Source organism: Raphanus sativus, chromosome 4, assembly GCF_000801105.2.
Source record: "Raphanus sativus cultivar WK10039 chromosome 4, ASM80110v3, whole genome shotgun sequence".
Classification (NCBI taxonomy): domain Eukaryota; kingdom Viridiplantae; phylum Streptophyta; class Magnoliopsida; order Brassicales; family Brassicaceae; genus Raphanus; species Raphanus sativus.
Genome location: NC_079514.1, coordinates 27,986,754 through 27,996,046, shown reverse-complemented (window position 1 = coordinate 27,996,046; position 9,293 = coordinate 27,986,754). Strand labels below are relative to the sequence as shown.

General features: G+C 38.9%; 1 long non-coding RNA gene and 1 other non-coding gene across 3 annotated transcripts; one reads left to right on the top strand and one right to left on the bottom strand.

The window, feature by feature from the left end:
- On the bottom strand, positions 1-107 carry LOC130512115 (small nucleolar RNA R71). Its single transcript, XR_008945676.1, has one exon. It is a non-coding gene; the product is annotated as a small nucleolar RNA R71 (small nucleolar RNA).
- Positions 108-5,289: 5,182 nt separating this feature from the next.
- Positions 5,290-7,181, top strand: LOC130510831 (uncharacterized). 2 transcript variants are annotated; one of them, XR_008944614.1, is made up of 5 exons: positions 5,290-5,645; positions 5,852-6,083; positions 6,173-6,249; positions 6,569-6,868; positions 6,949-7,181. It is a non-coding gene; the product is annotated as an uncharacterized LOC130510831 (long non-coding RNA). The 2 variants fall into 2 exon arrangements; XR_008944613.1 differs by having other exon boundaries at positions 5,852-6,249.
- Positions 7,182-9,293: the final 2,112 nt, after the last annotated feature.

Here is a 9,293-nt window from a genome sequence, read left to right as displayed (position 1 = left end):
TGACTACAGGAATGAGATATCCGGATTCAAGCAGAAGAACTTGGAAAGATTCAGTGAAGCATGGGAAAGGTTCAATGGCTACCTAGCTCAATGCCACACCATGGTTTCAACAAGGGAAGCTTGCTAAGCACATTCTACAGAGGTGTCTTACCTGAGTACAGAGCAAGATTAGATACTGCAAGTAATGGGAACTTCTTGGACAGAACAGAAGAAGAGGCAGGGAAACTTGTTGAAAACATGGTCAAGAATGATGCTGTCTACAGTGGGGATCATGACAGAGCTGATAGGTCAGCAGACAAGCAGACAAGATAAAAGAGATAAAGGCTTTGCAGGATAAGATTGACATCCTCATTGCTGATAAAGCTTCTCAAGCTCAGATGAACTTTGTTGGTAATCCACAGCACGAGATACCAGCGGCTGTCAATGAGGTTGAAGGTCTGGAAGGTCAGGAAGAGCTGTGTTTTATCAACAACAATGGTACTTGGTACAAGAAGGAGCCAAACTTTCAGTACAACAACTATCAGCAGAGACCTTATTCCAACAACCAGCAGAATGGATATCAGCCTAGGAACAACCAGCAAGGTGGTTATCAGCAAAAGCAAAACCCTCCTCCTGGTTTTTCCAGCCAAGGTCATAACTCTTCTCAACAGCAGCCTGCTCCATCTAGCTCTACACCCCAAGAGAGCAGCACTGATGCACTTCTGAAAAAAATCTTGGAGTCACAGACTAGAAGTGAGAAGCATGTTAGTTATGAGCTGAAAAACCTTCACAACAAGATTGGTGGGAGCTATAATGATCTCAACAACAAGTTCAGAGCTTTGGAGAACCAGTTTGCTTCCATGAACACTCAGCAAAATCGACAACAAGGCTCTCTACCTGGAAAACCTGAGCAGAATCCCAAGGATGCAAAAGCTATCACACTTAGGAGTGGTAAGGAGTTACCTCCTAGAACTCTCACCAAGGATGCTGAGAAACTAGGTGAGGGGGTGGCCATCAACATAGATGATGAAGTGGTTATTGTTGATGAGAAGACTAATGATGAGGTCTTGGAGAAGATTGTGGAAGCTAAGGGTAAAGGAAAGGTTGGAGAGGAGAAGAAGACTGTAAAAGATGGTGAAGTTGTTCCTCCAGCAAAGGAGAATGCTTTTGTCCCTCCTCCTTATGAACCCAAACTTCCATTCCCTGGTAGGTTCAAGAAGCAGTTGCTGGAGAAGTACAAAGCTCTGTTTGAGAAGCAAATGAGTGAGGTTCAGATCACAATGCCAATCATTGATGCTTTCATGCTGGTCCCTCAATACAACAAGTTCCTGAAAGATGTCGTAGCATCAAAGAAGAAAGAGATGGAAGGTATGATGATTCTCACTCATGAGTGCAATGCCATAATTCAGAGACTTGATGTTCCAAAGAAGCTAGAGGATCCAGGATGCTTTACACTTCCTTGTGCTCTTGGACCCATGATGTTTGAGAAATGTCTCTGTGATTTGGGAGCTAGTGTGACTTGATGCCTTTGTCGGTTGCTAAGAAGCTTGGTTTCACTCAGTACAAGAAGTGTAGACTCTCTCTGGTGTTAGCTGATCGTTCGGTGAAGTATCCTGTTGGTATCTTAGAGGACCTTCCAGTGATGGTAGGAAATTGTGAGATCCCTACAGACTTTGTGGTGCTTGAGATGGGTGAAGAAGCTCAAGATCCCTTGATCCTTGGTAGACCTTTCTTAGCCACAGCAGGAGCTATTGTTAATGTGAAAGAAGGCAAGATCGATCTCCATCTGGGTGAAGGGAACATTCTCCACTTTGACATCAAGGAGGTGATGAAGAGACCAGTCATGCAGGCACAAATCTTCTACATAGATGAGATGGATGCTCTTGCTGATGAGCTCCTTGAAGAGCTATCAATAGAGGATCCTTTACAGCATGCCTTGACCATTGAGAGAGATGATGAAGTGGTTGAGAACCTGGCTAGTACTGCATATGGACTGATGCTGGATTCACACAAGGGATTTAATGGCAAGGATCAGTTTGAGGAGTTGCCACAGGAGGTTCATCAAGAGGCTGCAGTCACTCAACATGAAGACATCCAGCAAGATGACTGGAGTGAGCTTAAGGCACCTAAGGTGGAACTAAAACCTCTTCCCCATGGTGTAAGGTATGCATTTTTTGGTCCCAATGAAACCTATCATGTCATTGTGAGTAGTGAACTTACTGAAACTGAATTGTCTGAACTTTTGAAAACACTTAAAAGGTTTAGAAAAGCAATAGGTTACTCACTTGATGACATCAAAGGAATTTCACCATCTTTGTGCATGCATAGGATACATCTAGAGGATGAATCAATGACTTCTATCGAGCATCAAAGAAGGTTAAATCATAACCTGAAGGATGTTGTAAAGAAGGAGATTCTTAAGCTCTTGGATGCTGGGGTTATCTACCCTATTTCCGATTCAAAATGGGTATCTCCTGTGCATGTTGTCCCAAAGAAAGGTGGAACCACTGTGATTAAAAACGACAAAGATGAATTGATACCAACAAGAACTGTCACAGGTCATAGAATGTGTATTGATTACAGAAAGTTGAACTCTGCATCTCGAAAAGATCATTTTCCATTGCCCTTTATTGATCAGATGCTTGAGAGACTTGCTAATCATCCGTTCTATTGTTTTCTTGATGGGTATTCAGGTTTCTTCCAAATCCCCATACATCCCAATGATCAAGAGAAAATGACATTCACATGTCCTTATGGTACCTTCGCATATCGAAGAATGCCATTTGGACTATATAATGCTCCAGCCACCTTCCAAAGGTGCATGATGTCAATTTTCTCTGATCTAATTGAGGATGTTGTGGAGGTGTTTATGGATGATTTCTCTGTCTATGGATCTTCGTTCTCTGCTTGTTTGTCAAATTTGTGCAGGGTCCTACAGAGATGTGAAGACACCAACCTTGTACTGAACTGGGAGAAGTGCCACTTCATGGTCAAGGAAGGGATTGTGCTTGGGCACAAGATTTCAGAGAAGGGGATTGAAGTGGACAAGGCTAAGATTGAGGTTATGGTTAGCTTGCCTCCACCTAAGACAGTGAAAGATATCAGAAGTTTTCTTGGACATGCTGGTTTCTACAGGAGGTTCATCAAAGACTTCTCCATGATCACTAGACCATTGACAAGGTTGCTTTGTAAGGAAGCCACTTTCAGCTTTAAAGTAGAGTGTCTTGAGGCCTTCAAAAAGCTGAAAAATGAACTCATCAGTGCCCCCATAGTCCAACCACCTGATTGGGATCTCCCCTTTGAGATCATGTGTGATGCCAGTGATTATGCTGTGGGAGATGTACTAGGGCAGAAGAAGAATGGGAAAACTCATGTGATCTACTATGCAAGCCAGACCATGAATGAAGCTCAAATGAGGTATGCCACCACATAGAAGGAAATGCTAGCCATTGTCTTTGCCTTTGAGAAGTTCAGAAGCTACTTGGTGGGATCTAAGGTTATCGCCTACACTGATCATGCTGCTTTGAGACATCTTCTAGCCAAAAAGATGCAAAACCAAGACTTTTGAGGTGGATCCTATTGCTTCAGGAGTTTGATTTGGAGATCAGAGATAAGCCAGGAGTTGAGAATGGTGTAGCTGATCACTTGTCCATGCTGAAAGGTGGAGTGTGGAGTACCTATTGATGAGGGACTTCCAGAGGAGCAAATCATGGCTATTGGAGCAGTGATGGCAGTTTGTGACACTGGTAGAAAGCTTGAGGAAGTGAAGGCAACTGAAGAGAAGGAACCTTGGTATGCTGATTTGGTGAACTACCTAGCCACAGGAAAAGAACCTTTGAATCTTGTGGGCTATGCCAAGAAGAAGTTCTACAAAGATGTGAAGAGGTACTACTGGGATGAGCCTTATCTCTACACTATCTGCAAGGATCAGCTGTATAGGAGAGTGGTTGCTAATGAAGAGATAGATGGGATCCTCACACAATGTCATGTATCATCCTATGGAGGCCACTTTGCTACTTTTAAGACTGTAGCAAAAGTGTTACAAGCTGGATTATGGTGGCCACACATGTTCAAAGACACACAAGACTTTGTCTCCAAGTGTGATTCATGCCAAAGAAGAGGAAACATCACCAAGAGGAATGAGATGCCTCAAAATCCTATCCTAGAAGTTGAGGTCTTTGATGTGTGGGGTATTGACTTTATGGGACGATTTCCTTCATCATATGGGAACAAGTACATTCTTGTGGCTGTTGACTATGTCTCAAAGTGGGTGGAAGCTATTGCTAGTCCCACCAATGATGCTAGAGTGGTGACCAACATGTTCAAGAGTATTATCTTCCCAAGGTTTGGAGTTCCAAGAGTTGTGATCAGTGATGGGGGTTCTCACTTCATTAACAAGCTGCTCGAAGGACTTCTAAGGAAGAATGGTGTGAAGCATAAGGTAGCAACTCCTTACCATCCTCAGACAAGTGGTCAAGTTGAGGTCTCTAACAGAGAGATCAAATCCATTCTGGAGAAGATTGTGGGGATCACGAGGAAAGATTGGTCTAATAAGCTTGATGATGCACTTTGGGCCTATAGGACAGCTTACAAGACACCTTTGGGCACCACACCTTTCAACCTTGTCTATGGGAAAGCCTGTCATCTGCCTGTAGAGCTTGAGTACAAGGTATTATGGGCAGTGAAGTTGCTGAACTTCGACATCAAGAGTGCTAAGGAGAAAAGACTTTTCCAGCTACATGAGCTTGATGAGATAAAGATGGATGCTTTTGAAAATTCAAGGATCTACAAAGAAAAGACCAAAGCCTTCCATAACAAGAACATTCTGAAAAGAGAGTTCCGAGAGGGAGACCAAGTCCTTCTCTACAACTCTAGGCTGAAGTTGTTCCCAGGAAAGCTCAAGTCAAGATGGTCCGGTCCATTCAAGGTCAAAGAAATCAGACCTTATGGAGCAATAGTTCTATGGAGTGCTGATGGAAGTTACTTCACAGTGAATGGGCAGAGGGTTAAGCTCTACATGGAGGATGCACCAGAGGAAGATGGAGTTTCAACTCCACTTTCTGATCCTCCCCCAGCCTAATCCAAAGGAGGTAAAGTCAAGCTAGCGACTCAAAACAAGCTCACTTGGGAGGAAGTCACTACAAGAAATATGGGTATCGGTAGCAGTTCGTTGTAGCACGAATTCACGAACTGCTACTAAAAATATCAAAATCAGAGTACAACTCTATCGTAGCATTAAAATCACGCTAGAAAAAAAATTCAATAAGCGGGAAGGTAAAAATTACTATTATAGCTAAAAAAATATTTCAGAGCCAAACACTTAGCCAAAATTTTATTTTTCCGCCACTGAAACTCTCGACATCTCCCTTTTTTTTTCTTATTACTTTTTTTTTTATCAAACATCATCTCCCTTGTTCTTGGCACCATCACACCATGATTTGGAACCCTAATCGATCCCAGCTCCAGTGGGTGAAACGCCAATTTCATACCCACCAATTCTGGCTTCTTCAATCTCACATCTCTCCTCTGCCACATTTCATCACGAGAAATCAGACGGGTTCGATGCGACGAACTCAATGAAAGTTCAATGCAATCTCACATCTCTTCTCTCTGTCTTTTGACGAGTCCTCCTCTCGCCATCCCGCCACTGCCACCACCACACCATGGTTCGACCTCTTTCTCTCTGTCTATATGTTTGTAGCCCCGCCGTCTACATCTCCTCTCTGTGTACGTCTCTATGCATGAGACATAACTGCTTCCTTGTTGGGTTTCAAATTTCCGATCTGTCAAATATGATTCTCAGCCAAAAAGACTCCTCCTTTATCCTTTCTTCAATGATTAATGCTTGTGTGTGCTTTCGTTTTTTCATCAGGTGTTGAAGCTTGAAAGATTGAAGATGGAGCTGGTTCTAGTGTGAAAGCTGCTGTCCGAACGATTCTGAATCAGGGTGGTTTGTACACGTCGAAGACCCTCCATACCTTCTCAAAGTAGTTCCTTTCACTCAACCCTTTACAGACCAAATCCTAAGAGTGCTGCTCATGTTCCTTTCACTCAACCCTTTCACGAGTCTCTCTTCATTCCTATCCCATCACCACAGTCATGTCGTAATCTCTCTCTCTCTCTCTCTCTTTCTCTCCAACTTTGATTGGTTTTGATTTCAGGTTCTTACTTGTGTTTGTTGATATTGTGAAAGAGATATGAAGAGGGTTAGAGAAGAGGTTTACGCCTAAGCTCAGACATGAGGACATACATTTCCTCTCGTGTTAAAATGTAAATCTATCTCTTAATCCTAATCTCTTGTTTTTCATATTCTGATTTTTTGTTGTTGTTGTTTGAAATCGAAGTTGTAGGCTGGTAGAATTAGCGAGTTTAGTTTGAGTTCCATTGAATTTTTGGTTAATGAAAGTGGAACCAATGAGTAGTATTGGTCAGTGATGAGAGAAACATAAAGCATCAAGGGAAATTGTATAAGCCTTCGGTTAGTAGTTCATGTGAACACTGCATTGACTGATATCCAGTTAATCACGTTCTGTTCTAGTTCTATGGCATATCATACATGAAGTTTGCTTATCTGTGATTTCCTTTTTAGTTTATGGGAAATGGTGCAGGAGGAGATCCGTGTTTCATCATTAAAAGGCTAAGACAAAGAAACATGTTTTACCCAGAAGATTGAAGTAGAGCTGTCTCGCTCTCTGTAACTTAATACTACTTATTATACTGTATTCTGTCGTCGAGAGAGCCCACCTAGGAAGAAGAATACAGTGTGTTTCCGGCGATGGAGAGGAGGAGGAAGAGGAGTGGTGTGGAGAGAATCGATGAAGCTGATGATTAGATGTATAATTGTAACAGTGAGAAGATTCACATTGATTATAGATTGAACGCTAAAAGGGTAAAGCTTTCTCCTTTGAGTCTTTTTGGTTGATTTTATACATTTTATCACAAGTGTGTTGAATGGTTTGTTTGGTGTAGGCTGAGAGATTGTCTTTGCCTGCTTCAATTGAGAGTTTGGTGTAGTCACTTGAGAAAGAGAAGCAGAGGAACGAGAAGCTTTATTTACTAGCATTGAGTTAGTTTAACTTTTTTTTTGGTTTTGTTTATGACTAGATTTGATGGTTATATGTTCCATTATGGAGTTCATGTGTTTCATTTATTGATTTTGTATGTTTTGAATCTTTAATGGAAAAGCATATGTTATTTTATGATTTACTTGTGTTTAAAAAATAAAGTATAAATTCTATTTATAAATTTAGGGATATATAATTTTAACAAAGTGACTAGTTGGATTTATTTTTAACCCCTAAACCCTAAATATAATCATAAAATATAAATTTGAAACTTTAAACTTTACATTTAAAATACAGTTCAATATAAAATATTAATGCAATCCAAATCCATCTAATACCCTAAATCTAATACTCTAAACCCTAAACTCAAACATAAATAATATCATAAATACTAAATAAAATTTCTGAATAAAATCTTTTCAGATTTTAAGTTATTTATTTACTGATAATAATTAATCTACTCATTAATATTTAACATCGGTTATGTAAATCTACTGATTTAAATGGTTAATGAAACTATATTTTATGTTATTTATTGTTAATGATATAATACAAAACTGTTTTTTAAAAATTGTTATTAATAAATAATATAAATAAGTAAAATCAATTATTTCAATCAATGAATATAGTAACATCATTTGTATTACTTTATTCAGTTATAACTATAGGGTTATAAACTATAGGGTTTAAACCCCTAAACATGAATTTTAAAACTTTAATATATATTTTCATAACATAGTTTTAATCTAAAACTTAAAATCAAAGTTTAATCATTTTAAAAAATCTAATATTTAATTTAAATTCTAAACATCAAAAACAAAATCTAAAATCTACACTCTAAACCCTAAACCCTAAACCCTAAGCCCTAACCCCATACCCTAAGCCCTAAACCCCATACCTCATATTGACATATAGCATATATCATAAAACATCAAATCTTAAATTTTATACAAATCATAATCCATATAAGATAAATATAGTACTCCAAACTATATATAAAATTTCAAATTATACATTTACAAAATAAATTAAACCACCAAATAATAACACAACAATATTCAAAATAAAAGAAATATTCTCATTTTAATTTTATTATTTTGATATTTTAATCAATCACACAACCAAAATATTCAAATAAAATTTCAGATTTTTAATTTTAAATTGTTATATCAGATTATTTAAAGTTTAGATAATTTTTATAATAGCTATAAGTAAATAGAAAGATAATTTGTACTGTTTTTTTTTGGAGCCATTGATTGATTTAAATCAAAGGCCCAAAATGACTCTTCTTCCTATCCTCGTCCTTTTCTCTGATTGGTTGATTTTGTCTATGGCGTGGATCAGCGTGTTTTGATCCTAAACCGTCAGATCAGCATTAATCCAATGGACTGTGTTTTTCTTCTACTTCCTTTTTTTCATTTTCTTTTCTTTTTCTATTTCAGTCTAATCTCTCTGTCTCTCTCCACTTCTCGGGGCCGACGAGATCGTCACCACCACCACTACTCCCTTCGATTTGTCGCACTATTCATCACCACTACAGTCACCGACGTGCTCGCCACTAACCACCACCACCGAGGCGCTCGTCACCACCACCACTCCGTCAAGAAACAAAGAGCGTCCTTTTTGAATCGAAAAGAGAGAAGGAAAGTGAGAAGATTTGAGATCTGAAGCCAGTCAACGAATCTATCAAGGTCTTTTCCTTACGAATCTGGATTCTTCGTGGTCTCCCCTCTCTTTCTCTGTGTTTTAATTTTGTTTTTTGTTCTCATGTAATCAATTTTCTTCTGTGTATTTGTTTTTGTGTTCTTAGTTAGAGAAGGTGGAGGAGGCTGACGAAAGCTTGATGGTGATGGTTTCAAGGTCAACATTGATGGCTGAGTGTGATGGTTTGCTATATGGAACTTGATGGAGGAGAAGGTACGGCAATGTCGGAGCTCTGTAGCGATGGAGATGGCGGTGACGACAAAGTACAACAACCACAAAAAGAAGAAGGAAGGCACGTTTAGATTTAGGTTTTACATTTTTTGGTAAATTAGGTTTTGGTTAAGGGTTAATGTGTTTGAGTAGCTTTTGGTTTATTTTTTTTTTTAGATTTAGTTTTTAAACCCGGTTTGGGTTAATTTGTAACCAAAAAAATTTGTAATCTGGTTTATTTTTAAACCAAAATCAATTGTAAATCGAAATCATTTATAAACCGGTTTAATCTATATACAGTATTATCAGTTGTAAACCAATTTTAATATTAAACAA